The sequence below is a fragment of the Lissotriton vulgaris genome, chromosome 1_1, assembly GCF_964263255.1.
Source record: "Lissotriton vulgaris chromosome 1_1, aLisVul1.2, whole genome shotgun sequence".
NCBI classification, from domain to species: domain Eukaryota; kingdom Metazoa; phylum Chordata; class Amphibia; order Caudata; family Salamandridae; genus Lissotriton; species Lissotriton vulgaris.
In genome coordinates this window covers 1195866456-1195892677 of record NC_141685.1, presented here as the reverse complement: position 1 = coordinate 1195892677, position 26222 = coordinate 1195866456, and the positions used below count along the sequence as shown (strand labels likewise).

At 38.9% G+C, this 26222-nt stretch overlaps 1 protein-coding gene across 1 annotated transcript in view; it reads left to right on the top strand.

Annotated features, from left to right (window-relative positions):
- LOC147748898 (uncharacterized) overlaps window positions 1-26222 on the top strand; it is a 71609-nt gene that overhangs the window by 6032 nt on the left and 39355 nt on the right. The window contains exons 6-24 of the mRNA XM_086936495.1: window positions 716-836; window positions 2066-2187; window positions 3418-3539; window positions 4758-4878; window positions 6108-6229; window positions 7460-7581; window positions 8811-8933; window positions 10163-10285; window positions 11515-11636; window positions 12855-12975; window positions 14205-14326; window positions 15557-15678; window positions 16897-17017; window positions 18248-18369; window positions 19598-19719; window positions 20949-21068; window positions 22298-22417; window positions 23647-23768; window positions 24999-25121. The gene's annotated coding sequence lies outside the window, so the exon portion shown is untranslated. The remainder of the gene's footprint in view (window positions 1-715; window positions 837-2065; window positions 2188-3417; window positions 3540-4757; window positions 4879-6107; window positions 6230-7459; window positions 7582-8810; window positions 8934-10162; window positions 10286-11514; window positions 11637-12854; window positions 12976-14204; window positions 14327-15556; window positions 15679-16896; window positions 17018-18247; window positions 18370-19597; window positions 19720-20948; window positions 21069-22297; window positions 22418-23646; window positions 23769-24998; window positions 25122-26222) is intronic.

The window sequence follows — 26222 nt, the reverse complement described above, 5'->3', positions numbered from 1 at the left end:
GTGGTCAGCTTCCACAAGGACAATTGCTCTGACGTCATAAATCTAAAGCAAGAATGTTGTCTGACCTGAGGGCCATTCTGTTGCCTAGCAAACGGACATCATAAAGCAAAAACAAGATGTTGTCTGACATGAGGGCCACTCTGTTGCCTATTAAGCAGTAGGATACATTCATCTTGGTAATTAAATGAGTAGTAGGGTAGACAGGATGCCCTACTGTAAACTAAGTTGTTAAGATTAAAGAAATTGGCATTTTTTTAGACTTCTGAATTTGTGTGAAAGTGCGTTTGAGCATAAGAGTCTCAACTTTACTATTGCTGAACTGGTAGGAATTGGCTAAAATGAGGATGGTAAATATGCTATTCATCGTTTTTATTATTCCCATTAATTGTAACATAACCCTTCCGCTCTCAACTAATCAGCTGGCTTAATTGCTAATGGTGTACCATATCCTAACACAAATGAATTGAGAAGGGTTCACTGCCACTTGGCTGGCAAAAAGATCTATATATCTATGTCCTAATGTATGTGCTACAGTTGTTTAGAGAGTGTTAGCAAGTGAGGCGTGGGATTCAAAAAAAGTATGGGATTTTAAAAACACAAATTGGGATTTGATTTTCTAATGAGCTGTTGATTTTCACAATAATATAGACTCCATACTATTGATCTGTTTACCCTTTATAAAAATTGTGCTAACAGTGGACTTTTCCATCTGCAGATTATACTGAATGGCCAGCAGTGGCAGTGTTTCACCACAGAATTTCTCTGCCTTGCCGAGACTGAAGGAAAAAAAAAAAGCAAGTCTTCCGGCATACGGCATCAATTCACCAAATTATATGGCAAGTAAAACTCACAATCATTCCTTTAGGCATTAAAAAGACGTTCACAGCATTTGAATTTCCTCATTACCTTCTAGTGGGAGCCTGTGCCTGAATATATTTTCTGTCAATAAGGAAGTAATATGGATCACATTGTGTTGGTCATGATAGTTAACAAACCTTCAACACTACTAAAGCCTGCTTTAGATCCTGGTGCTAGCAATGTTCCCTTTGAGGAATTTGCTGCCTTTGAGGTTGAAATGCACTATCTCACTTTAGAACTATAGTGTTTCCTTCTCAAAGAACAAAACTCATTTAACCTTCCCCTGCACTTTGCATGTTGGGCTCTGATACTCCAGATGGATTGGTATTAGGGATAATCTCTATTTTTGTATCCCCAGCCCACTTTCAAAAAGGCCGCTATGCTTTAAGTGGTTCAGCATCCTTTACCATTCCCCCTCCTACTTGCCTTACAAACACGGATAGTAACCTACTGCATAACTTCTGAAATCTCATCCTCCTGTGTGGTCAGCTTCCACAAGGACAATTGGTCCACTGGTGCTCTGACGTCATAAATCTAAAGCAAGAATGTTGTCTGACCTGAGGGCCATTCTGTTGCCTAGCAAACGGACATCATAAAGCAAAAACAAGATGTTGTCTGACATGAGGGCCACTCTGTTGCCTATTCAGCAGTAGGATACATTCATCTTGGTAATTAAATGTGTAGTAGGGTAGACAGGATGCCCTACTGTAAACTAAGATGTTAAGATTAAAGAAATTGGCATTTTTTTAGACTTCTGAATTTGTGTGAAAGTGCGTTTGAGCATAAGGGTCTCAACTTTACTATTGCTGAACTGGTAGGAATTGGCTAAAATGAGGATGGTAAATATGCTATTCATCGTTTTTATTATTCCCATTAATTGTAACATAACCCTTCCGCTCTCAACTAATCAGCTGGCTTAATTGCTAATGGTGTACCATATCCTAACACAAATGAATTGAGAAGGGTTCACTGCCACTTGGCTGGCAAAAAGATCTATATATCTATGTCCTAATGTATGTGCTACAGTTGTTTAGAGAGTGTTAGCAAGTGAGGCGTGGGATTCAAAAAAAGTATGGGATTTTAAAAACACAAATTGGGATTTGATTTTCTAATGAGCTGTTGATTTTCACAATAATATAGACTCCATACTATTGATCTGTTTACCCTTTATACAAATTGTGCTAACAGTGGACTTTTCCATCTGCAGATTATACTGAATGGCCAGCAGTGGCAGTGTTTCACCACAGAATTTCTCTGCCTTGCCGAGACTAAAGGAAAAAAAAAAAAGCAAGTCTTCCGGCATACGGCATCAATTCACCAAATTATATGGCAAGTAAAACTCACAATCATTCCTTTAGGCATTAAAAAGACGTTCACAGCATTTGAATTTCCTCATTACCTTCTAGTGGGAGCCTGTGCCTGAATATATTTTCTGTCAATAAGGAAGTAATATGGATCACATTGTGTTGGTCATGATAGTTAACAAACCTTCAACACTACTAAAGCCTGCTTTAGATCCTGGTGCTAGCAATGTTCCCTTTGAGGAATTTGCTGCCTTTGAGGTTGAAATGCACTATCTCACTTTAGAACTATAGTGTTTCCTTCTCAAAGAACAAAACTCATTTAACCTTCCCCTGCACTTTGCATGTTGGGCTCTGATACTCCAGATGGATTGGTATTAGGGATAATCTCTATTTTTGTATCCCCAGCCCACTTTCAAAAAGGCCGCTATGCTTTAAGTGGTTCAGCATCCTTTACCATTCCCCCCTCCTACTTGCCTTACAAACACGGATAGTAACCTACTGCATAACTTCTGAAATCTCATCCTCCTGTGTGGTCAGCTTCCACAAGGACAATTGGTCCACTGGTGCTCTGATGTCATAAATCTAAAGCAAGGATGTTGTCTGACCTGAGGGCCATTCTGTTGCCTAGCAAACGGACATCATAAAGCAAAAACAAGATGTTGTCTGACATGAGGGCCACTCTGTTGCCTATTAAGCAGTAGGATACATTCATCTTGGTAATTAAATGAGTAGTAGGGTAGACAGGATGCCCTACTGTAAACTAAGATGTTAAGATTAAAGAAATTGGCATTTTTTTAGACTTCTGAATTTGTGTGAAAGTGCGTTTGAGCATAAGGGTCTCAACTTTACTATTGCTGAACTGGTAGGAATTGGCTAAAATGAGGATGGTAAATATGCTATTCATCGTTTTTATTATTCCCATTAATTGTAACATAACCCTTCCGCTCTCAACTAATCAGCTGGCTTAATTGCTAATGGTGTACCATATCCTAACACAAATGAATTGAGAAGGGTTCACTGCCACTTGGCTGGCAAAAAGATCTATATATCTATGTCCTAATGTATGTGCTACAGTTGTTTAGAGAGTGTTAGCAAGTGAGGCGTGGGATTCAAAAAAAGTATGGGATTTTAAAAACACAAATTGGGATTTGATTTTCTAATGAGCTGTTGATTTTCACAATAATATAGACTCCATACTATTGATCTGTTTACCCTTTATAAAAATTGTGCTAACAGTGGACTTTTCCATCTGCAGATTATACTGAATGGCCAGCAGTGGCAGTGTTTCACCACAGAATTTCTCTGCCTTGCCGAGACTGAAGGAAAAAAAAAAAAGCAAGTCTTCCGGCATACGGCATCAATTCACCAAATTATATGGCAAGTAAAACTCACAATCATTCCTTTAGGCATTAAAAAGACGTTCACAGCATTTGAATTTCCTCATTACCTTCTAGTGGGAGCCTGTGCCTGAATATATTTTCTGTCAATAAGGAAGTAATATGGATCACATTGTGTTGGTCATGATAGTTAACAAACCTTCAACACTACTAAAGCCTGCTTTAGATCCTGGTGCTTGCAATGTTCCCTTTGAGGAATTTGCTGCCTTTGAGGTTGAAATGCACTATCTCACTTTAGAACTATAGTGTTTCCTTCTCAAAGAACAAAACTCATTTAACCTTCCCCTGCACTTTGCATGTTGGGCTCTGATACTCAAGATGGATTGGTATTGGGGATAATCTCTATTTTTGTATCCCCAGCCCACTTTCAAAAAGGCCGCTATGCTTTAAGTGGTTCAGCATCCTTTACCATTCCCCCTCCTACTTGCCTTACAAACACGGATAGTAACCTACTGCATAACTTCTGAAATCTCATCCTCCTGTGTGGTCAGCTTCCACAAGGACAATTGCTCTGACGTCATAAATCTAAAGCAAGAATGTTGTCTGACCTGAGGGCCATTCTGTTGCCTAGCAAACGGACATCATAAAGCAAAAACAAGATGTTGTCTGACATGAGGGCCACTCTGTTGCCTATTAAGCAGTAGGATACATTCATCTTGGTAATTAAATGAGTAGTAGGGTAGACAGGATGCCCTACTGTAAACTAAGTTGTTAAGATTAAAGAAATTGGCATTTTTTTAGACTTCTGAATTTGTGTGAAAGTGCGTTTGAGCATAAGAGTCTCAACTTTACTATTGCTGAACTGGTAGGAATTGGCTAAAATGAGGATGGTAAATATGCTATTCATCGTTTTTATTATTCCCATTAATTGTAACATAACCCTTCCGCTCTCAACTAATCAGCTGGCTTAATTGCTAATGGTGTACCATATCCTAACACAAATGAATTGAGAAGGGTTCACTGCCACTTGGCTGGCAAAAAGATCTATATATCTATGTCCTAATGTATGTGCTACAGTTGTTTAGAGAGTGTTAGCAAGTGAGGCGTGGGATTCAAAAAAAGTATGGGATTTTAAAAACACAAATTGGGATTTGATTTTCTAATGAGCTGTTGATTTTCACAATAATATAGACTCCATACTATTGATCTGTTTACCCTTTATAAAAATTGTGCTAACAGTGGACTTTTCCATCTGCAGATTATACTGAATGGCCAGCAGTGGCAGTGTTTCACCACAGAATTTCTCTGCCTTGCCGAGACTGAAGGAAAAAAAAAAAGCAAGTCTTCCGGCATACGGCATCAATTCACCAAATTATATGGCAAGTAAAACTCACAATCATTCCTTTAGGCATTAAAAAGACGTTCACAGCATTTGAATTTCCTCATTACCTTCTAGTGGGAGCCTGTGCCTGAATATATTTTCTGTCAATAAGGAAGTAATATGGATCACATTGTGTTGGTCATGATAGTTAACAAACCTTCAACACTACTAAAGCCTGCTTTAGATCCTGGTGCTAGCAATGTTCCCTTTGAGGAATTTGCTGCCTTTGAGGTTGAAATGCACTATCTCACTTTAGAACTATAGTGTTTCCTTCTCAAAGAACAAAACTCATTTAACCTTCCCCTGCACTTTGCATGTTGGGCTCTGATACTCCAGATGGATTGGTATTAGGGATAATCTCTATTTTTGTATCCCCAGCCCACTTTCAAAAAGGCCGCTATGCTTTAAGTGGTTCAGCATCCTTTACCATTCCCCCTCCTACTTGCCTTACAAACACGGATAGTAACCTACTGCATAACTTCTGAAATCTCATCCTCCTGTGTGGTCAGCTTCCACAAGGACAATTGGTCCACTGGTGCTCTGACGTCATAAATCTAAAGCAAGAATGTTGTCTGACCTGAGGGCCATTCTGTTGCCTAGCAAACGGACATCATAAAGCAAAAACAAGATGTTGTCTGACATGAGGGCCACTCTGTTGCCTATTCAGCAGTAGGATACATTCATCTTGGTAATTAAATGTGTAGTAGGGTAGACAGGATGCCCTACTGTAAACTAAGATGTTAAGATTAAAGAAATTGGCATTTTTTTAGACTTCTGAATTTGTGTGAAAGTGCGTTTGAGCATAAGGGTCTCAACTTTACTATTGCTGAACTGGTAGGAATTGGCTAAAATGAGGATGGTAAATATGCTATTCATCGTTTTTATTATTCCCATTAATTGTAACATAACCCTTCCGCTCTCAACTAATCAGCTGGCTTAATTGCTAATGGTGTACCATATCCTAACACAAATGAATTGAGAAGGGTTCACTGCCACTTGGCTGGCAAAAAGATCTATATATCTATGTCCTAATGTATGTGCTACAGTTGTTTAGAGAGTGTTAGCAAGTGAGGCGTGGGATTCAAAAAAAGTATGGGATTTTAAAAACACAAATTGGGATTTGATTTTCTAATGAGCTGTTGATTTTCACAATAATATAGACTCCATACTATTGATCTGTTTACCCTTTATACAAATTGTGCTAACAGTGGACTTTTCCATCTGCAGATTATACTGAATGGCCAGCAGTGGCAGTGTTTCACCACAGAATTTCTCTGCCTTGCCGAGACTAAAGGAAAAAAAAAAAAGCAAGTCTTCCGGCATACGGCATCAATTCACCAAATTATATGGCAAGTAAAACTCACAATCATTCCTTTAGGCATTAAAAAGACGTTCACAGCATTTGAATTTCCTCATTACCTTCTAGTGGGAGCCTGTGCCTGAATATATTTTCTGTCAATAAGGAAGTAATATGGATCACATTGTGTTGGTCATGATAGTTAACAAACCTTCAACACTACTAAAGCCTGCTTTAGATCCTGGTGCTAGCAATGTTCCCTTTGAGGAATTTGCTGCCTTTGAGGTTGAAATGCACTATCTCACTTTAGAACTATAGTGTTTCCTTCTCAAAGAACAAAACTCATTTAACCTTCCCCTGCACTTTGCATGTTGGGCTCTGATACTCCAGATGGATTGGTATTAGGGATAATCTCTATTTTTGTATCCCCAGCCCACTTTCAAAAAGGCCGCTATGCTTTAAGTGGTTCAGCATCCTTTACCATTCCCCCCTCCTACTTGCCTTACAAACACGGATAGTAACCTACTGCATAACTTCTGAAATCTCATCCTCCTGTGTGGTCAGCTTCCACAAGGACAATTGGTCCACTGGTGCTCTGATGTCATAAATCTAAAGCAAGGATGTTGTCTGACCTGAGGGCCATTCTGTTGCCTAGCAAACGGACATCATAAAGCAAAAACAAGATGTTGTCTGACATGAGGGCCACTCTGTTGCCTATTAAGCAGTAGGATACATTCATCTTGGTAATTAAATGAGTAGTAGGGTAGACAGGATGCCCTACTGTAAACTAAGATGTTAAGATTAAAGAAATTGGCATTTTTTTAGACTTCTGAATTTGTGTGAAAGTGCGTTTGAGCATAAGGGTCTCAACTTTACTATTGCTGAACTGGTAGGAATTGGCTAAAATGAGGATGGTAAATATGCTATTCATCGTTTTTATTATTCCCATTAATTGTAACATAACCCTTCCGCTCTCAACTAATCAGCTGGCTTAATTGCTAATGGTGTACCATATCCTAACACAAATGAATTGAGAAGGGTTCACTGCCACTTGGCTGGCAAAAAGATCTATATATCTATGTCCTAATGTATGTGCTACAGTTGTTTAGAGAGTGTTAGCAAGTGAGGCGTGGGATTCAAAAAAAGTATGGGATTTTAAAAACACAAATTGGGATTTGATTTTCTAATGAGCTGTTGATTTTCACAATAATATAGACTCCATACTATTGATCTGTTTACCCTTTATAAAAATTGTGCTAACAGTGGACTTTTCCATCTGCAGATTATACTGAATGGCCAGCAGTGGCAGTGTTTCACCACAGAATTTCTCTGCCTTGCCGAGACTGAAGGAAAAAAAAAAAAGCAAGTCTTCCGGCATACGGCATCAATTCACCAAATTATATGGCAAGTAAAACTCACAATCATTCCTTTAGGCATTAAAAAGACGTTCACAGCATTTGAATTTCCTCATTACCTTCTAGTGGGAGCCTGTGCCTGAATATATTTTCTGTCAATAAGGAAGTAATATGGATCACATTGTGTTGGTCATGATAGTTAACAAACCTTCAACACTACTAAAGCCTGCTTTAGATCCTGGTGCTTGCAATGTTCCCTTTGAGGAATTTGCTGCCTTTGAGGTTGAAATGCACTATCTCACTTTAGAACTATAGTGTTTCCTTCTCAAAGAACAAAACTCATTTAACCTTCCCCTGCACTTTGCATGTTGGGCTCTGATACTCAAGATGGATTGGTATTGGGGATAATCTCTATTTTTGTATCCCCAGCCCACTTTCAAAAAGGCCGCTATGCTTTAAGTGGTTCAGCATCCTTTACCATTCCCCCTCCTACTTGCCTTACAAACACGGATAGTAACCTACTGCATAACTTCTGAAATCTCATCCTCCTGTGTGGTCAGCTTCCACAAGGACAATTGGTCCACTGGTGCTCTGATGTCATAAATCTAAAGCAAGAATGTTGTCTGACCTGAGGGCCATTCTGTTGCCTAGCAAACGGACATCATAAAGCAAAAACAAGATGTTGTCTGACATGAGGGCCACTCTGTTGCCTATTCAGCAGTAGGATACATTCATCTTGGTAATTAAATGTGTAGTAGGGTAGACAGGATGCCCTACTGTAAACTAAGATGTTAAGATTAAAGAAATTGGCATTTTTTTAGACTTCTGAATTTGTGTGAAAGTGCGTTTGAGCATAAGGGTCTCAACTTTACTATTGCTGAACTGGTAGGAATTGGCTAAAATGAGGATGGTAAATATGCTATTCATCGTTTTTATTATTCCCATTAATTGTAACATAACCCTTCCGCTCTCAACTAATCAGCTGGCTTAATTGCTAATGGTGTACCATATCCTAACACAAATGAATTGAGAAGGGTTCACTGCCACTTGGCTGGCAAAAAGATCTATATATCTATGTCCTAATGTATGTGCTACAGTTGTTTAGAGAGTGTTAGCAAGTGAGGCGTGGGATTCAAAAAAAGTATGGGATTTTAAAAACACAAATTGGGATTTGATTTTCTAATGAGCTGTTGATTTTCACAATAATATAGACTCCATACTATTGATCTGTTTACCCTTTATAAAAATTGTGCTAACAGTGGACTTTTCCATCTGCAGATTATACTGAATGGCCAGCAGTGGCAGTGTTTCACCACAGAATTTCTCTGCCTTGCCGAGACTGAAGAAAAAAAAAAAAAAGCAAGTCTTCCGGCATACGGCATCAATTCACCAAATTATATGGCAAGTAAAACTCACAATCATTCCTTTAGGCATTAAAAAGACGTTCACAGCATTTGAATTTCCTCATTACCTTCTAGTGGGAGCCTGTGCCTGAATATATTTTCTGTCAATAAGGAAGTAATATGGATCACATTGTGTTGGTCATGATAGTTAACAAACCTTCAACACTACTAAAGCCTGCTTTAGATCCTGGTGCTAGCAATGTTCCCTTTGAGGAATTTGCTGCCTTTGAGGTTGAAATGCACTATCTCACTTTAGAACTATAGTGTTTCCTTCTCAAAGAACAAAACTCATTTAACCTTCCCCTGCACTTTGCATGTTGGGCTCTGATACTCCAGATGGATTGGTATTAGGGATAATCTCTATTTTTGTATCCCCAGCCCACTTTCAAAAAGGCCGCTATGCTTTAAGTGGTTCAGCATCCTTTACCATTCCCCCTCCTACTTGCCTTACAAACACGGATAGTAACCTACTGCATAACTTCTGAAATCTCATCCTCCTGTGTGGTCAGCTTCCACAAGGACAATTGGTCCACTGGTGCTCTGACGTCATAAATCTAAAGCAAGAATGTTGTCTGACCTGAGGGCCATTCTGTTGCCTAGCAAACGGACATCATAAAGCAAAAACAAGATGTTGTCTGACATGAGGGCCACTCTGTTGCCTATTCAGCAGTAGGATACATTCATCTTGGTAATTAAATGTGTAGTAGGGTAGACAGGATGCCCTACTGTAAACTAAGATGTTAAGATTAAAGAAATTGGCATTTTTTTAGACTTCTGAATTTGTGTGAAAGTGCGTTTGAGCATAAGGGTCTCAACTTTACTATTGCTGAACTGGTAGGAATTGGCTAAAATGAGGATGGTAAATATGCTATTCATCGTTTTTATTATTCCCATTAATTGTAACATAACCCTTCCGCTCTCAACTAATCAGCTGGCTTAATTGCTAATGGTGTACCATATCCTAACACAAATGAATTGAGAAGGGTTCACTGCCACTTGGCTGGCAAAAAGATCTATATATCTATGTCCTAATGTATGTGCTACAGTTGTTTAGAGAGTGTTAGCAAGTGAGGCGTGGGATTCAAAAAAAGTATGGGATTTTAAAAACACAAATTGGGATTTGATTTTCTAATGAGCTGTTGATTTTCACAATAATATAGACTCCATACTATTGATCTGTTTACCCTTTATAAAAATTGTGCTAACAGTGGACTTTTCCATCTGCAGATTATACTGAATGGCCAGCAGTGGCAGTGTTTCACCACAGAATTTCTCTGCCTTGCCGAGACTGAAGAAAAAAAAAAAAAAGCAAGTCTTCCGGCATACGGCATCAATTCACCAAATTATATGGCAAGTAAAACTCACAATCATTCCTTTAGGCATTAAAAAGACGTTCACAGCATTTGAATTTCCTCATTACCTTCTAGTGGGAGCCTGTGCCTGAATATATTTTCTGTCAATAAGGAAGTAATATGGATCACATTGTGTTGGTCATGATAGTTAACAAACCTTCAACACTACTAAAGCCTGCTTTAGATCCTGGTGCTAGCAATGTTCCCTTTGAGGAATTTGCTGCCTTTGAGGTTGAAATGCACTATCTCACTTTAGAACTATAGTGTTTCCTTCTCAAAGAACAAAACTCATTTAACCTTCCCCTGCACTTTGCATGTTGGGCTCTGATACTCCAGATGGATTGGTATTAGGGATAATCTCTATTTTTGTATCCCCAGCCCACTTTCAAAAAGGCCGCTATGCTTTAAGTGGTTCAGCATCCTTTACCATTCCCCCTCCTACTTGCCTTACAAACACGGATAGTAACCTACTGCATAACTTCTGAAATCTCATCCTCCTGTGTGGTCAGCTTCCACAAGGACAATTGGTCCACTGGTGCTCTGACGTCATAAATCTAAAGCAAGAATGTTGTCTGACCTGAGGGCCATTCTGTTGCCTAGCAAACGGACATCATAAAGCAAAAACAAGATGTTGTCTGACATGAGGGCCACTCTGTTGCCTATTCAGCAGTAGGATACATTCATCTTGGTAATTAAATGTGTAGTAGGGTAGACAGGATGCCCTACTGTAAACTAAGATGTTAAGATTAAAGAAATTGGCATTTTTTTAGACTTCTGAATTTGTGTGAAAGTGCGTTTGAGCATAAGGGTCTCAACTTTACTATTGCTGAACTGGTAGGAATTGGCTAAAATGAGGATGGTAAATATGCTATTCATCGTTTTTATTATTCCCATTAATTGTAACATAACCCTTCCGCTCTCAACTAATCAGCTGGCTTAATTGCTAATGGTGTACCATATCCTAACACAAATGAATTGAGAAGGGTTCACTGCCACTTGGCTGGCAAAAAGATCTATATATCTATGTCCTAATGTATGTGCTACAGTTGTTTAGAGAGTGTTAGCAAGTGAGGCGTGGGATTCAAAAAAAGTATGGGATTTTAAAAACACAAATTGGGATTTGATTTTCTAATGAGCTGTTGATTTTCACAATAATATAGACTCCATACTATTGATCTGTTTACCCTTTATAAAAATTGTGCTAACAGTGGACTTTTCCATCTGCAGATTATACTGAATGGCCAGCAGTGGCAGTGTTTCACCACAGAATTTCTCTGCCTTGCCGAGACTGAAGGAAAAAAAAAAAAGCAAGTCTTCCGGCATACGGCATCAATTCACCAAATTATATGGCAAGTAAAACTCACAATCATTCCTTTAGGCATTAAAAAGACGTTCACAGCATTTGAATTTCCTCATTACCTTCTAGTGGGAGCCTGTGCCTGAATATATTTTCTGTCAATAAGGAAGTAATATGGATCACATTGTGTTGGTCATGATAGTTAACAAACCTTCAACACTACTAAAGCCTGCTTTAGATCCTGGTGCTTGCAATGTTCCCTTTGAGGAATTTGCTGCCTTTGAGGTTGAAATGCACTATCTCACTTTAGAACTATAGTGTTTCCTTCTCAAAGAACAAAACTCATTTAACCTTCCCCTGCACTTTGCATGTTGGGCTCTGATACTCAAGATGGATTGGTATTGGGGATAATCTCTATTTTTGTATCCCCAGCCCACTTTCAAAAAGGCCGCTATGCTTTAAGTGGTTCAGCATCCTTTACCATTCCCCCTCCTACTTGCCTTACAAACACGGATAGTAACCTACTGCATAACTTCTGAAATCTCATCCTCCTGTGTGGTCAGCTTCCACAAGGACAATTGCTCTGACGTCATAAATCTAAAGCAAGAATGTTGTCTGACCTGAGGGCCATTCTGTTGCCTAGCAAACGGACATCATAAAGCAAAAACAAGATGTTGTCTGACATGAGGGCCACTCTGTTGCCTATTAAGCAGTAGGATACATTCATCTTGGTAATTAAATGAGTAGTAGGGTAGACAGGATGCCCTACTGTAAACTAAGTTGTTAAGATTAAAGAAATTGGCATTTTTTTAGACTTCTGAATTTGTGTGAAAGTGCGTTTGAGCATAAGAGTCTCAACTTTACTATTGCTGAACTGGTAGGAATTGGCTAAAATGAGGATGGTAAATATGCTATTCATCGTTTTTATTATTCCCATTAATTGTAACATAACCCTTCCGCTCTCAACTAATCAGCTGGCTTAATTGCTAATGGTGTACCATATCCTAACACAAATGAATTGAGAAGGGTTCACTGCCACTTGGCTGGCAAAAAGATCTATATATCTATGTCCTAATGTATGTGCTACAGTTGTTTAGAGAGTGTTAGCAAGTGAGGCGTGGGATTCAAAAAAAGTATGGGATTTTAAAAACACAAATTGGGATTTGATTTTCTAATGAGCTGTTGATTTTCACAATAATATAGACTCCATACTATTGATCTGTTTACCCTTTATAAAAATTGTGCTAACAGTGGACTTTTCCATCTGCAGATTATACTGAATGGCCAGCAGTGGCAGTGTTTCACCACAGAATTTCTCTGCCTTGCCGAGACTGAAGGAAAAAAAAAAAGCAAGTCTTCCGGCATACGGCATCAATTCACCAAATTATATGGCAAGTAAAACTCACAATCATTCCTTTAGGCATTAAAAAGACGTTCACAGCATTTGAATTTCCTCATTACCTTCTAGTGGGAGCCTGTGCCTGAATATATTTTCTGTCAATAAGGAAGTAATATGGATCACATTGTGTTGGTCATGATAGTTAACAAACCTTCAACACTACTAAAGCCTGCTTTAGATCCTGGTGCTAGCAATGTTCCCTTTGAGGAATTTGCTGCCTTTGAGGTTGAAATGCACTATCTCACTTTAGAACTATAGTGTTTCCTTCTCAAAGAACAAAACTCATTTAACCTTCCCCTGCACTTTGCATGTTGGGCTCTGATACTCCAGATGGATTGGTATTAGGGATAATCTCTATTTTTGTATCCCCAGCCCACTTTCAAAAAGGCCGCTATGCTTTAAGTGGTTCAGCATCCTTTACCATTCCCCCTCCTACTTGCCTTACAAACACGGATAGTAACCTACTGCATAACTTCTGAAATCTCATCCTCCTGTGTGGTCAGCTTCCACAAGGACAATTGGTCCACTGGTGCTCTGACGTCATAAATCTAAAGCAAGAATGTTGTCTGACCTGAGGGCCATTCTGTTGCCTAGCAAACGGACATCATAAAGCAAAAACAAGATGTTGTCTGACATGAGGGCCACTCTGTTGCCTATTCAGCAGTAGGATACATTCATCTTGGTAATTAAATGTGTAGTAGGGTAGACAGGATGCCCTACTGTAAACTAAGATGTTAAGATTAAAGAAATTGGCATTTTTTTAGACTTCTGAATTTGTGTGAAAGTGCGTTTGAGCATAAGGGTCTCAACTTTACTATTGCTGAACTGGTAGGAATTGGCTAAAATGAGGATGGTAAATATGCTATTCATCGTTTTTATTATTCCCATTAATTGTAACATAACCCTTCCGCTCTCAACTAATCAGCTGGCTTAATTGCTAATGGTGTACCATATCCTAACACAAATGAATTGAGAAGGGTTCACTGCCACTTGGCTGGCAAAAAGATCTATATATCTATGTCCTAATGTATGTGCTACAGTTGTTTAGAGAGTGTTAGCAAGTGAGGCGTGGGATTCAAAAAAAGTATGGGATTTTAAAAACACAAATTGGGATTTGATTTTCTAATGAGCTGTTGATTTTCACAATAATATAGACTCCATACTATTGATCTGTTTACCCTTTATACAAATTGTGCTAACAGTGGACTTTTCCATCTGCAGATTATACTGAATGGCCAGCAGTGGCAGTGTTTCACCACAGAATTTCTCTGCCTTGCCGAGACTAAAGGAAAAAAAAAAAAGCAAGTCTTCCGGCATACGGCATCAATTCACCAAATTATATGGCAAGTAAAACTCACAATCATTCCTTTAGGCATTAAAAAGACGTTCACAGCATTTGAATTTCCTCATTACCTTCTAGTGGGAGCCTGTGCCTGAATATATTTTCTGTCAATAAGGAAGTAATATGGATCACATTGTGTTGGTCATGATAGTTAACAAACCTTCAACACTACTAAAGCCTGCTTTAGATCCTGGTGCTAGCAATGTTCCCTTTGAGGAATTTGCTGCCTTTGAGGTTGAAATGCACTATCTCACTTTAGAACTATAGTGTTTCCTTCTCAAAGAACAAAACTCATTTAACCTTCCCCTGCACTTTGCATGTTGGGCTCTGATACTCCAGATGGATTGGTATTAGGGATAATCTCTATTTTTGTATCCCCAGCCCACTTTCAAAAAGGCCGCTATGCTTTAAGTGGTTCAGCATCCTTTACCATTCCCCCCTCCTACTTGCCTTACAAACACGGATAGTAACCTACTGCATAACTTCTGAAATCTCATCCTCCTGTGTGGTCAGCTTCCACAAGGACAATTGGTCCACTGGTGCTCTGATGTCATAAATCTAAAGCAAGGATGTTGTCTGACCTGAGGGCCATTCTGTTGCCTAGCAAACGGACATCATAAAGCAAAAACAAGATGTTGTCTGACATGAGGGCCACTCTGTTGCCTATTAAGCAGTAGGATACATTCATCTTGGTAATTAAATGAGTAGTAGGGTAGACAGGATGCCCTACTGTAAACTAAGATGTTAAGATTAAAGAAATTGGCATTTTTTTAGACTTCTGAATTTGTGTGAAAGTGCGTTTGAGCATAAGGGTCTCAACTTTACTATTGCTGAACTGGTAGGAATTGGCTAAAATGAGGATGGTAAATATGCTATTCATCGTTTTTATTATTCCCATTAATTGTAACATAACCCTTCCGCTCTCAACTAATCAGCTGGCTTAATTGCTAATGGTGTACCATATCCTAACACAAATGAATTGAGAAGGGTTCACTGCCACTTGGCTGGCAAAAAGATCTATATATCTATGTCCTAATGTATGTGCTACAGTTGTTTAGAGAGTGTTAGCAAGTGAGGCGTGGGATTCAAAAAAAGTATGGGATTTTAAAAACACAAATTGGGATTTGATTTTCTAATGAGCTGTTGATTTTCACAATAATATAGACTCCATACTATTGATCTGTTTACCCTTTATAAAAATTGTGCTAACAGTGGACTTTTCCATCTGCAGATTATACTGAATGGCCAGCAGTGGCAGTGTTTCACCACAGAATTTCTCTGCCTTGCCGAGACTGAAGGAAAAAAAAAAAAGCAAGTCTTCCGGCATACGGCATCAATTCACCAAATTATATGGCAAGTAAAACTCACAATCATTCCTTTAGGCATTAAAAAGACGTTCACAGCATTTGAATTTCCTCATTACCTTCTAGTGGGAGCCTGTGCCTGAATATATTTTCTGTCAATAAGGAAGTAATATGGATCACATTGTGTTGGTCATGATAGTTAACAAACCTTCAACACTACTAAAGCCTGCTTTAGATCCTGGTGCTTGCAATGTTCCCTTTGAGGAATTTGCTGCCTTTGAGGTTGAAATGCACTATCTCACTTTAGAACTATAGTGTTTCCTTCTCAAAGAACAAAACTCATTTAACCTTCCCCTGCACTTTGCATGTTGGGCTCTGATACTCAAGATGGATTGGTATTGGGGATAATCTCTATTTTTGTATCCCCAGCCCACTTTCAAAAAGGCCGCTATGCTTTAAGTGGTTCAGCATCCTTTACCATTCCCCCTCCTACTTGCCTTACAAACACGGATAGTAACCTACTGCATAACTTCTGAAATCTCATCCTCCTGTGTGGTCAGCTTCCACAAGGACAATTGCTCTGACGTCATAAATCTAAAGCAAGAATGTTGTCTGACCTGAGGGCCATTCTGTTGCCTAGCAAACGGACATCATAAAGCAAAAACAAGATGTTGTCTGACATGAGGGCCACTCTGTTGCCTATTAAGCAGTAGGATACATTCATCTTGGTAATTAAATGAGTAGTAGGGTAGACAGGATGCCCTACTGTAAACTAAGTTGTTAAGATTAAAGAAATTGGCATTTTTTTAGACTTCTGAATTTGTGTGAAAGTGCGTTTGAGCATAAGAGTCTCAACTTTACTATTGCTGAACTGGTAGGAATTGGCTAAAATGAGGATGGTAAATATGCTATTCATCGTTTTTATTATTCCCATTAATTGTAACATAACCCTTCCGCTCTCAACTAATCAGCTGGCTTAATTGCTAATGGTGTACCATATCCTAACACAAATGAATTGAGAAGGGTTCACTGCCACTTGGCTGGCAAAAAGATCTATATATCTATGTCCTAATGTATGTGCTACAGTTGTTTAGAGAGTGTTAGCAAGTGAGGCGTGGGATTCAAAAAAAGTATGGGATTTTAAAAACACAAATTGGGATTTGATTTTCTAATGAGCTGTTGATTTTCACAATAATATAGACTCCATACTATTGATCTGTTTACCCTTTATAAAAATTGTGCTAACAGTGGACTTTTCCATCTGCAGATTATACTGAATGGCCAGCAGTGGCAGTGTTTCACCACAGAATTTCTCTGCCTTGCCGAGACTGAAGGAAAAAAAAAAAGCAAGTCTTCCGGCATACGGCATCAATTCACCAAATTATATGGCAAGTAAAACTCACAATCATTCCTTTAGGCATTAAAAAGACGTTCACAGCATTTGAATTTCCTCATTACCTTCTAGTGGGAGCCTGTGCCTGAATATATTTTCTGTCAATAAGGAAGTAATATGGATCACATTGTGTTGGTCATGATAGTTAACAAACCTTCAACACTACTAAAGCCTGCTTTAGATCCTGGTGCTAGCAATGTTCCCTTTGAGGAATTTGCTGCCTTTGAGGTTGAAATGCACTATCTCACTTTAGAACTATAGTGTTTCCTTCTCAAAGAACAAAACTCATTTAACCTTCCCCTGCACTTTGCATGTTGGGCTCTGATACTCCAGATGGATTGGTATTAGGGATAATCTCTATTTTTGTATCCCCAGCCCACTTTCAAAAAGGCCGCTATGCTTTAAGTGGTTCAGCATCCTTTACCATTCCCCCCTCCTACTTGCCTTACAAACACGGATAGTAACCTACTGCATAACTTCTGAAATCTCATCCTCCTGTGTGGTCAGCTTCCACAAGGACAATTGGTCCACTGGTGCTCTGATGTCATAAATCTAAAGCAAGGATGTTGTCTGACCTGAGGGCCATTCTGTTGCCTAGCAAACGGACATCATAAAGCAAAAACAAGATGTTGTCTGACATGAGGGCCACTCTGTTGCCTATTAAGCAGTAGGATACATTCATCTTGGTAATTAAATGAGTAGTAGGGTAGACAGGATGCCCTACTGTAAACTAAGATGTTAAGATTAAAGAAATTGGCATTTTTTTAGACTTCTGAATTTGTGTGAAAGTGCGTTTGAGCATAAGGGTCTCAACTTTACTATTGCTGAACTGGTAGGAATTGGCTAAAATGAGGATGGTAAATATGCTATTCATCGTTTTTATTATTCCCATTAATTGTAACATAACCCTTCCGCTCTCAACTAATCAGCTGGCTTAATTGCTAATGGTGTACCATATCCTAACACAAATGAATTGAGAAGGGTTCACTGCCACTTGGCTGGCAAAAAGATCTATATATCTATGTCCTAATGTATGTGCTACAGTTGTTTAGAGAGTGTTAGCAAGTGAGGCGTGGGATTCAAAAAAAGTATGGGATTTTAAAAACACAAATTGGGATTTGATTTTCTAATGAGCTGTTGATTTTCACAATAATATAGACTCCATACTATTGATCTGTTTACCCTTTATAAAAATTGTGCTAACAGTGGACTTTTCCATCTGCAGATTATACTGAATGGCCAGCAGTGGCAGTGTTTCACCACAGAATTTCTCTGCCTTGCCGAGACTGAAGGAAAAAAAAAAAAGCAAGTCTTCCGGCATACGGCATCAATTCACCAAATTATATGGCAAGTAAAACTCACAATCATTCCTTTAGGCATTAAAAAGACGTTCACAGCATTTGAATTTCCTCATTACCTTCTAGTGGGAGCCTGTGCCTGAATATATTTTCTGTCAATAAGGAAGTAATATGGATCACATTGTGTTGGTCATGATAGTTAACAAACCTTCAACACTACTAAAGCCTGCTTTAGATCCTGGTGCTTGCAATGTTCCCTTTGAGGAATTTGCTGCCTTTGAGGTTGAAATGCACTATCTCACTTTAGAACTATAGTGTTTCCTTCTCAAAGAACAAAACTCATGTAACCTTCCCCTGCACTTTGCATGTTGGGCTCTGATACTCCAGATGGATTGGTATTAGGGATAATCTCTATTTTTGTATCCCCAGCCCACTTTCAAAAAGGCCGCTATGCTTTAAGTGGTTCAGCATCCTTTACCATTCCCCCTCCTACTTGCCTTACAAACACGGATAGTAACCTACTGCATAACTTCTGAAATCTCATCCTCCTGTGTGGTCAGCTTCCACAAGGACAATTGGTCCACTGGTGCTCTGACGTCATAAATCTAAAGCAAGAATGTTGTCTGACCTGAGGGCCATTCTGTTGCCTAGCAAACGGACATCATAAAGCAAAAACAAGATGTTGTCTGACATGAGGGCCACTCTGTTGCCTATTCAGCAGTAGGATACATTCATCTTGGTAATTAAATGTGTAGTAGGGTAGACAGGATGCCCTACTGTAAACTAAGATGTTAAGATTAAAGAAATTGGCATTTTTTTAGACTTCTGAATTTGTGTGAAAGTGCGTTTGAGCATAAGGGTCTCAACTTTACTATTGCTGAACTGGTAGGAATTGGCTAAATGAGGATGGTAAATATGCTATTCATCGTTTTTATTATTCCCATTAATTGTAACATAACCCTTCCGCTCTCAACTAATCAGCTGGCTTAATTGCTAATGGTGTACCATATCCTAACACAAATGAATTGAGAAGGGTTCACTGCCACTTGGCTGGCAAAAAGATCTATATATCTATGTCCTAATGTATGTGCTACAGTTGTTTAGAGAGTGTTAGCAAGTGAGGCGTGGGATTCAAAAAAAGTATGGGATTTTAAAAACACAAATTGGGATTTGATTTTCTAATGAGCTGTTGATTTTCACAATAATATAGACTCCATACTATTGATCTGTTTATCCTTTATAAAAATTGTGCTAACAGTGGACTTTTCCATCTGCAGATTATACTGAATGGCCAGCAGTGGCAGTGTTTCACCACAGAATTTCTCTGCCTTGCCGAGACTGAAGGAAAAAAAAAAAAGCAAGTCTTCCGGCATACGGCATCAATTCACCAAATTATATGGCAAGTAAAACTCACAATCATTCCTTTAGGCATTAAAAAGACGTTCACAGCATTTGAATTTCCTCATTACCTTCTAGTGGGAGCCTGTGCCTGAATATATTTTCTGTCAATAAGGAAGTAATATGGATCACATTGTGTTGGTCATGATAGTTAACAAACCTTCAACACTACTAAAGCCTGCTTTAGATCCTGGTGCTTGCAATGTTCCCTTTGAGGAATTTGCTGCCTTTGAGGTTGAAATGCACTATCTCACTTTAGAACTATAGTGTTTCCTTCTCAAAGAACAAAACTCATTTAACCTTCCCCTGCACTTTGCATGTTGGGCTCTGATACTCAAGATGGATTGGTATTGGGGATAATCTCTATTTTTGTATCCCCAGCCCACTTTCAAAAAGGCCGCTATGCTTTAAGTGGTTCAGCATCCTTTACCATTCCCCCTCCTACTTGCCTTACAAACACGGATAGTAACCTACTGCATAACTTCTGAAATCTCATCCTCCTGTGTGGTCAGCTTCCACAAGGGCAATTGGTCCACTGGTGCTCTGACGTCATAAATCTAAAGCAAGAATGTTGTCTGACCTGAGGGCCATTCTGTTGCCTAGCAAACGGACATCATAAAGCAAAAACAAGATGTTGTCTGACATGAGGGCCACTCTGTTGCCTATTCAGCAGTAGGATACATTCATCTTGGTAATTAAATGAGTAGTAGGGTAGACAGGATGCCCTACTGTAAACTAAGATGTTAAGATTAAAGAAATTGGCATTTTTTTAGACTTCTGAATTTGTGTGAAAGTGCGTTTGAGCATAAGGGTCTCAACTTTACTATTGCTGAACTGGTAGGAATTGGCTAATATGAGGATGGTAAATATGCTATTCATCGTTTTTATTATTCCCATTAATTGTAACATAACCCTTCCGCTCTCAACTAATCAGCTGGCTTAATTGCTAATGGTGTACCATATCCTAACACAAATGAATTGAGAAGGGTTCACTGCCACTTGGCTGGCAAAAAGATCTATATATCTATGTCCTAATGTATGTGCTACAGTTGTTTAGAGAGTGTTAGCAAGTGAGGCGTGGGATTCAAAAAAAGTATGGGATTTTAAAAACACAAATTGGGATTTGATTTTCTAATGAGCTGTTGATTTTCACAATAATATAGACTCCATACTATTGATCTGTTTACCCTTTATAAAAATTGTGCTAACAGTGGACTTTTCCATCTGCAGATTATACTGAATGGCCAGCAGTGGCAGTGTTTCACCACAGAATTTCTCTGCCTTGCCGAGACTGAAGGAAAAAAAAAAGCAAGTCTTCCGGCATACGGCATCAATTCACCAAATTATATGGCAAGTAAAACTCACAATCATTCCTTTAGGCATTAAAAAGACGTTCACAGCATTTGAATTTCCTCATTACCTTCTAGTGGGAGCCTGTGCCTGAATATATTTTCTGTCAATAAGGAAGTAATATGGATCACATTGTGTTGGTCATGATAGTTAACAAACCTTCAACACTACTAAAGCCTGCTTTAGATCCTGGTGCTAGCAATGTTCCCTTTGAGGAATTTGCTGCCTTTGAGGTTGAAATGCACTATCTCACTTTAGAACTATAGTGTTTCCTTCTCAAAGAACAAAACTCATTTAACCTTCCCCTGCACTTTGCATGTTGGGCTCTGATACTCAAGATGGATTGGTATTGGGGATAATCTCTATTTTTGTATCCCCAGCCCACTTTCAAAAAGGCCGCTATGCTTTAAGTGGTTCAGCATCCTTTACCATTCCCCCTCCTACTTGCCTTACAAACACGGATAGTAACCTACTGCATAACTTCTGAAATCTCATCCTCCTGTGTGGTCAGCTTCCACAAGGGCAATTGGTCCACTGGTGCTCTGACGTCATAAATCTAAAGCAAGAATGTTGTCTGACCTGAGGGCCATTCTGTTGCCTAGCAAACGGACATCATAAAGCAAAAACAAGATGTTGTCTGACATGAGGGCCACTCTGTTGCCTATTCAGCAGTAGGATACATTCATCTTGGTAATTAAATGAGTAGTAGGGTAGACAGGATGCCCTACTGTAAACTAAGATGTTAAGATTAAAGAAATTGGCATTTTTTTAGACTTCTGAATTTGTGTGAAAGTGCGTTTGAGCATAAGGGTCTCAACTTTACTATTGCTGAACTGGTAGGAATTGGCTAATATGAGGATGGTAAATATGCTATTCATCGTTTTTATTATTCCCATTAATTGTAACATAACCCTTCCGCTCTCAACTAATCAGCTGGCTTAATTGCTAATGGTGTACCATATCCTAACACAAATGAATTGAGAAGGGTTCACTGCCACTTGGCTGGCAAAAAGATCTATATATCTATGTCCTAATGTATGTGCTACAGTTGTTTAGAGAGTGTTAGCAAGTGAGGCGTGGGATTCAAAAAAAGTATGGGATTTTAAAAACACAAATTGGGATTTGATTTTCTAATGAGCTGTTGATTTTCACAATAATATAGACTCCATACTATTGATCTGTTTACCCTTTATAAAAATTGTGCTAACAGTGGACTTTTCCATCTGCAGATTATACTGAATGGCCAGCAGTGGCAGTGTTTCACCACAGAATTTCTCTGCCTTGCCGAGACTGAAGGAAAAAAAAAAGCAAGTCTTCCGGCATACGGCATCAATTCACCAAATTATATGGCAAGTAAAACTCACAATCATTCCTTTAGGCATTAAAAAGACGTTCACAGCATTTGAATTTCCTCATTACCTTCTAGTGGGAGCCTGTGCCTGAATATATTTTCTGTCAATAAGGAAGTAATATGGATCACATTGTGTTGGTCATGATAGTTAACAAACCTTCAACACTACTAAAGCCTGCTTTAGATCCTGGTGCTAGCAATGTTCCCTTTGAGGAATTTGCTGCCTTTGAGGTTGAAATGCACTATCTCACTTTAGAACTATAGTGTTTCCTTCTCAAAGAACAAAACTCATTTAACCTTCCCCTGCACTTTGCATGTTGGGCTCTGATACTCCAGATGGATTGGTATTAGGGATAATCTCTATTTTTGTATCCCCAGCCCACTTTCAAAAAGGCCGCTATGCTTTAAGTGGTTCAGCATCCTTTACCATTCCCCCTCCTACTTGCCTTACAAACACGGATAGTAACCTACTGCATAACTTCTGAAATCTCATCCTCCTGTGTGGTCAGCTTCCACAAGGACAATTGGTCCACTGGTGCTCTGACGTCATAAATCTAAAGCAAGAATGTTGTCTGACCTGAGGGCCATTCTGTTGCCTAGCAAACGGACATCATAAAGCAAAAACAAGATGTTGTCTGACATGAGGGCCACTCTGTTGCCTATTCAGCAGTAGGATACATTCATCTTGGTAATTAAATGTGTAGTAGGGTAGACAGGATGCCCTACTGTAAACTAAGATGTTAAGATTAAAGAAATTGGCATTTTTTTAGACTTCTGAATTTGTGTGAAAGTGCGTTTGAGCATAAGGGTCTCAACTTTACTATTGCTGAACTGGTAGGAATTGGCTAAAATGAGGATGGTAAATATGCTATTCATCGTTTTTATTATTCCCATTAATTGTAACATAACCCTTCCGCTCTCAACTAATCAGCTGGCTTAATTGCTAATGGTGTACCATATCCTAACACAAATGAATTGAGAAGGGTTCACTGCCACTTGGCTGGCAAAAAGATCTATATATCTATGTCCTAATGTATGTGCTACAGTTGTTTAGAGAGTGTTAGCAAGTGAGGCGTGGGATTCAAAAAAAGTATGGGATTTTAAAAACACAAATTGGGATTTGATTTTCTAATGAGCTGTTGATTTTCACAATAATATAGACTCCATACTATTGATCTGTTTACCCTTTATACAAATTGTGCTAACAGTGGACTTTTCCATCTGCAGATTATACTGAATGGCCAGCAGTGGCAGTGTTTCACCACAGAATTTCTCTGCCTTGCCGAGACTAAAGGAAAAAAAAAAAAGCAAGTCTTCCGGCATACGGCATCAATTCACCAAATTATATGGCAAGTAAAACTCACAATCATTCCTTTAGGCATTAAAAAGACGTTCACAGCATTTGAATTTCCTCATTACCTTCTAGTGGGAGCCTGTGCCTGAATATATTTTCTGTCAATAAGGAAGTAATATGGATCACATTGTGTTGGTCATGATAGTTAACAAACCTTCAACACTACTAAAGCCTGCTTTAGATCCTGGTGCTAGCGATGTTCCCTTTGAGGAATTTGCTGCCTTTGAGGTTGAAATGCACTATCTCACTTTAGAACTATAGTGTTTCCTTCTCAAAGAACAAAACTCATTTAACCTTCCCCTGCACTTTGCATGTTGGGCTCTGATACTCCAGATGGATTGGTATTAGGGATAATCTCTATTTTTGTATCCCCAGCCCACTTTCAAAAAGGCCGCTATGCTTTAAGTGGTTCAGCATCCTTTACCATTCCCCCCTCCTACTTGCCTTACAAACACGGATAGTAACCTACTGCATAACTTCTGAAATCTCATCCTCCTGTGTGGTCAGCTTCCACAAGGACAATTGGTCCACTGGTGCTCTGATGTCATAAATCTAAAGCAAGAATGTTGTCTGACCTGAGGGCCATTCTGTTGCCTAGCAAACGGACATCATAAAGCAAAAACAAGATGTTGTCTGACATGAGGGCCACTCTGTTGCCTATTAAGCAGTAGGATACATTCATCTTGGTAATTAAATGAGTAGTAGGGTAGACAGGATGCCCTACTGTAAACTAAGATGTTAAGATTAAAGAAATTGGCATTTTTTTAGACTTCTGAATTTGTGTGAAAGTGCGTTTGAGCATAAGAGTCTCAACTTTACTATTGCTGAACTGGTAGGAATTGGCTAAAATGAGGATGGTAAATATGCTATTCATCGTTTTTATTATTCCCATTAATTGTAACATAACCCTTCCGCTCTCAACTAATCAGCTGGCTTAATTGCTAATGGTGTACCATATCCTAACACAAATGAATTGAGAAGGGTTCACTGCCACTTGGCTGGCAAAAAGATCTATATATCTATGTCCTAATGTATGTGCTACAGTTGTTTAGAGAGTGTTAGCAAGTGAGGCGTGGGATTCAAAAAAAGTATGGGATTTTAAAAACACAAATTGGGATTTGATTTTCTAATGAGCTGTTGATTTTCACAATAATATAGACTCCATACTATTGATCTGTTTACCCTTTATAAAAATTGTGCTAACAGTGGACTTTTCCATCTGCAGATTATACTGAATGGCCAGCAGTGGCAGTGTTTCACCACAGAATTTCTCTGCCTTGCCGAGACTGAAGAAAAAAAAAAAAAAGCAAGTCTTCCGGCATACGGCTTCAATTCACCAAATTATATGGCAAGTAAAACTCACAATCATTCCTTTAGGCATTAAAAAGACGTTCACAGCATTTGAATTTCCTCATTACCTTCTAGTGGGAGCCTGTGCCTGAATATATTTTCTGTCAATAAGGAAGTAATATGGATCACATTGTGTTGGTCATGATAGTTAACAAACCTTCAACACTACTAAAGCCTGCTTTAGATCCTGGTGCTAGCAATGTTCCCTTTGAGGAATTTGCTGCCTTTGAGGTTGAAATGCACTATCTCACTTTAGAACTATAGTGTTTCCTTCTCAAAGAACAAAACTCATTTAACCTTCCCCTGCACTTTGCATGTTGGGCTCTGATACTCCAGATGGATTGGTATTAGGGATAATCTCTATTTTTGTATCCCCAGCCCACTTTCAAAAAGGCCGCTATGCTTTAAGTGGTTCAGCATCCTTTACCATTCCCCCTCCTACTTGCCTTACAAACACGGATAGTAACCTACTGCATAACTTCTGAAATCTCATCCTCCTGTGTGGTCAGCTTCCACAAGGACAATTGGTCCACTGGTGCTCTGATGTCATAAATCTAAAGCAAGAATGTTGTCTGACCTGAGGGCCATTCTGTTGCCTAGCAAACGGACATCATAAAGCAAAAACAAGATGTTGTCTGACATGAGGGCCACTCTGTTGCCTATTAAGCAGTAGGATACATTCATCTTGGTAATTAAATGAGTAGTAGGGTAGACAGGATGCCCTACTGTAAACTAAGATGTTAAGATTAAAGAAATTGGCATTTTTTTAGACTTCTGAATTTGTGTGAAAGTGCGTTTGAGCATAAGAGTCTCAACTTTACTATTGCTGAACTGGTAGGAATTGGCTAAAATGAGGATGGTAAATATGCTATTCATCGTTTTTATTATTCCCATTAATTGTAACATAACCCTTCCGCTCTCAACTAATCAGCTGGCTTAATTGCTAATGGTGTACCATATCCTAACACAAATGAATTGAGAAGGGTTCACTGCCACTTGGCTGGCAAAAAGATCTATATATCTATGTCCTAATGTATGTGCTACAGTTGTTTAGAGAGTGTTAGCAAGTGATGCGTGGGATTCAAAAAAAGTATGGGAT